Source organism: Pteronotus mesoamericanus, unplaced genomic scaffold, assembly GCF_021234165.1.
Source record: "Pteronotus mesoamericanus isolate MK-2021 breed Mesoamerican mustached bat unplaced genomic scaffold, CSHL_Meso_final scaffold_54, whole genome shotgun sequence".
In the NCBI taxonomy this organism is placed as follows: domain Eukaryota; kingdom Metazoa; phylum Chordata; class Mammalia; order Chiroptera; family Mormoopidae; genus Pteronotus; species Pteronotus mesoamericanus.
In genome coordinates this window covers 72,745,594-72,750,074 of record NW_026555321.1, presented here as the reverse complement: position 1 = coordinate 72,750,074, position 4,481 = coordinate 72,745,594, and the positions used below count along the sequence as shown (strand labels likewise).

General features: G+C 47.5%; 1 pseudogene; it reads right to left on the bottom strand.

The window, feature by feature from the left end:
• Positions 1 to 1,116: 1,116 nt before the first annotated feature.
• LOC129061087 (uncharacterized) lies at positions 1,117 to 1,230 on the bottom strand (annotated as a pseudogene).
• Positions 1,231 to 4,481: the final 3,251 nt, after the last annotated feature.

The following is a 4,481-nucleotide window of genomic DNA, read 5'->3' as shown; positions in this document are numbered from 1 at the left end:
GTGTTAACCCCCACGTAACCCCACTGTACAGGTAGGACAGAGTTACCGGTATGGAGCCAAGATTTGGACCAGAGTGCTTGCAGCTGGAGGAAAGGGTTAGGTTATCCTTGTTGACATAAGAACAATCAGACTTGTAGAGAATTCTTATAAGAGTGAGTCAAAGCTGATGACAATTGTGGGGAAGCAAGATATCAAATACTCCAGAGAATAAGTTTTGCAGTTTCTTTTATGCATCTGAGATTAAGGAGGAAAGGCAAAGATAAACCTTTTACTAAAAAGTTCTAGACCTGGGCATGACTGCCCAGTTAGGAATTTATGATCAGATCACTCTGTGAGGTTACTTTCGTAAGACCCCTTTTTCGTTCACATCCCTGAGTGGTTAACCTGTCCTGCCATGAGCATGATTGGCAACTACCAAGGGTCCCAGATGCACCCTCAAAACTAGATCGGCAACGCTGCTCTCCCTCTGCCCTCTGCCTCACACGCTGTTCAGCACCTGGCTTCCTCTCCCAGACTAGAACATTTCCTGCCATCTAAAACTGTGCTCATTGAGCTGGAAAAAGGCTAGAAAATGGAAAAACTAAACGTGCAAAGTAACTTTCTTCTCATCCCCAAAGTAAGAGCTTTCCTGCCTAAGATTTTTGTTGTTGGAATATTGTGATGCTTTATTTAGTTGTAAATGACGTAACCAAAACTGACTAAAAAATGATATACCTAACTGAAAGATCAGTGTCTTGAGTGAGACCAGAGGCTGTGGAAACAGCCTCCTTCCTGACTCCACTTTCCTTTCCTGGCTGCATCTGGAGGCACCTGGTCCTCTTCTTCATAAGAAGGACTCCCATCTCCCTGGTGTTCCACTCAGTAACTCAGGAAGAGGGAGCCCTTCCTGCTTCCTTAGCTATATGCATGAGATTCTGACTGTCTCCCTGCCTCTGCTTTGCCCGCCTTTAGTCTGTTCTCCTCCACATTCAGCACAGAAAGTTCTGGAGACTGGGAAGACCAAGACAAACTGCAAGCAAGGTAGAGCTCACACTGAGAACCCTTCTTTTGGCTTGTAGGTGGCTGCTGTCTTGCCGTGCGCTCATGTGGCCTGTGTGTGCAGCCATGGAGTGAGAAAAAAATTTTTTTCATGGAACACTTCATGAATTTGGGTGTCACTCTTGCTCAGGGGCATTGCTAATCCTCTCTGTATGCTTCCAATTTTAGTATATGTGCTGCTAAAATGAGCACAAGGAAGATTTTTTTAAGACTTATCTTAAGGTAAGTGAGAGAATCAAGGGAGCTTAATGAACCACGATGTGGCAGAGGAAGCCATTCTTGGGAAAGGTTCAAGATGAACTTCCCTAGAAGGACTTCCAGGGTGGTTGGGGTTAAGGTGGCTGAGCCTCATGCCAAAGGGACTGAAATTCACTGTGGGTCGGGACAGGATTCAGAGGCCACTCAAGGAGGCCCGAGTCAGAAGGAGAAGCAGGTTTTTCTGTCTGCAGTGACCAGGTAGCTGTGGTCTGGGGGACTAAACTGGCCTTTCAAACTCCACTTCTCCCATTCTGTGTTCCTGGCCCCATGACTGATGATCAGAGATGCACAGTCTTTAAAGAGTTTCAGCGAAGTCCTGCTTAAACACAAGAGGAGCTATTCACTGAGACCACATTCTTTTTGCTTTAAAGATCGATGCAGACAAACAACAGACGAGTGAGTGCTTATGTAGTTCAAATGGAAGGCAGTCAATGAAGATCTCTGAGGAAGCTGGCGAGCTAAGCAGAACAAACACGAGCTTGATCACCTGTGCCCAGCTGAAGCTGAAATGCAGAATACGGGGGTGATAATAGCAGACCCTCACTGAGTGCTGGCTTTCATATATTAATTCATCTGATCTTCACAACAACCTTGTTGAGGCAGTCACCATTATTAAACCCAGCTACAGACAAGAAATGCAGGCACAAAGACACTGACTCATTTATCCCAAGGTCATGTATACAGCGTAAGAGCCAGGTTTGGAGCCCTGTAACACGGTTTCAGTGTTAACACTCTTAGCTCCTCCCCTTTCTCACTTGTCTTCACTCTGAGTCAGGGACCGATATCCCTGTCTAACAGAGGGAGGTGAGCTCCAGTTCCCCTGCCACGTGTGGAAATTAAACAGGACACTAGAAGCCAACCCCACACCCTGGGGAAACCAACAGGGAGGAACCACATTGTCCAGATCCTTTTCCTGTGAAGTAGTACAACCTGAGACAAGACAGTCACACCAGGTCCTGCCTCTGGTTCAACAGCACACAGTGAGTGAAAAGATGCCCCGTGTCATTAGTCATTAGGAAAATGCAAATCAAAACTTCAAACAGATACCACTTCACATTCAGCAGAATAATTATCATAAAAAAGACTGAAATTAAGTGTTGGTGAGGATGTGGAGAAGCTGGAACCCTCATGTGTTGCTGTTAGGAATGGAAAGTGGTGCAGCCACATTGAAAATAGTCTAGCAGTCCCTCAAAAAGGGAAATACAGAGTTATCTTATGACCCATGAATTCCACTCCTAAATATATACCTCAGGGAATTGAAAACAGGGACTCAGACAGATAGTTGTGTACAAATGTTCTATTCTTAACAGCCAAAATGTGGAAACCGCCCAAATATCCAGCAATGAATGGATAAAAAAAAATGTGGTCTGTCGCGGGGAACCCCATGTGGGGTACTCCGGGGTCTGGGGGTTACTGTCTGGAGCCAACTGAGGAGGGAGCGGGGCTCTGAATCCCACAGAGCTCATCCCGGGGTTGTCACCGAGGAGTGGGGAATAAACATGAGTTGTCTCTGTTTGCCAGGAGAGGGGACATGGCTCTTGCCTCTAGGGGAGAGAAGGCGCTAAGCCCCTCTCTTGAAGTGGCTTTTATTGAGAACCATATTCGCAGGGGTATGGATGCAAAGTTCATCAAGCAATGTCAAAAGGCTATGTTTACAGAAAATAGATAGAGATCATAGATAACAATTGAAGGAACACAAGAGATTTGCCTCAGGTCAGGGTCTGTGAATAATGTAAATCTCCTTCCCAGTATGAGCCGGTTATCATAGCTTTTGAGGGAAGAACAACGCACGCTTCAAGGAACTCACTTCTGGGCCTGATTTCCCCCTGGGAACTGCCTCATCCAGTTTAGGGCTGTACCTGCCTTTAGTATTGTTTCAAGCCTGAGCCAGGAGAGCAGGACAGAGCCATCAAGAAATAAGGAGACTTCTTTCAGATAGAATGAGGACTCCGGCCATGTACAAGCCAAGCCGAGGGGTGCCAGCCTTTTTGCCCTTTCTTTGTGTCCCCCAAGTCCTTGTCTGCTGCCCACACCGGTCGTGTCTGTCTTAGGTCATCCCTCCTCATGAGGAATCTTACCCGTCATTGACTACCAACCATCACAGGGCCAAGCAGGGTGATGTGAGGGAGGCAGGGGCTGAGCCCCTGCCAGGGGGACAGGTTTCGTCTCCTCAGTGGCCTGTTTTCCCAAGGCCTCCTTGATCATTTTCAGCCTTGGGGCCCTCTTGCCTGTCGGCGGGGCTGCAGTTCCTGAAACCAGACGGGGTGTTTCCCAACAGTGGTCTATCTTCACAATAGAATAATTCATTCACAATTTGAGCTTAGTGGAATTTCCTCAGGGACGAAAACAGAGACAGAGACAGTCCTGTAGGTTGCCACAGGCCCTAGGGGATCAGGTGATGAAGCTGGAATTTGGACCCAGACAGTCTCAGACCAGAGCCAAGGTTTTTCTCCCAGTCCCTGTTACTTTAATCACAGGTCCTGCCAGCATTAGACTCATGACATTAGAAGGCCATCTCCTCTTCCCCGACCCTGACTGTTATCCTGTGGGAGGAGTGAGACCACCCAGCCAACTGCTTCTCCCGTACCCCTTTGCTTGAGGGCATATCTTCCCTCTCTGCAATCAGGCTAAATCCTCAGAGCTCTCTTCCTCCTCTGCCCTCAGTGCATTGCCTGTTGCCAAATGCTGCCAAGCTGCGACAAATCTACTCATTTTCTTCTTTCCACACCCAGTGCTCCCTTGACTCTTTCCTTCTGTGCCTCACAAGCTGGGAATGCAAAGACAATCAGACATGGCCCCACCCTCAAGGAGCTTACTGTCTAACAGAAACCAATGAGTAGGCAATTTGTACACAGTAATTAAGTTCATGGGAAAGGAAGGCCCAGGGTCATGCCTACGAGTAGGGGAATGAGGGTGGACATCTAGGTAAAATGAGGAAATCAGGAAAGGCTTCCTGGAGGAGGTGAGGCCTGAATTAGGCTGCAGGACAGTAGGGACTATAGGCACTAGCCAGCTCATTCACAGATCTTTGCAGTTTAGCCTTGTATACCAGTCTTCCTTCCCTAGCTCCCAACCCCCAATAATCCTGTCTTCTGCCCACTCTATCCTAAAACTTTTGCACAAAGCGAACATTAATAGAGTGGGGTTCAAACCCCCATTCTGACACAACCCAGAAGCCTTGCACT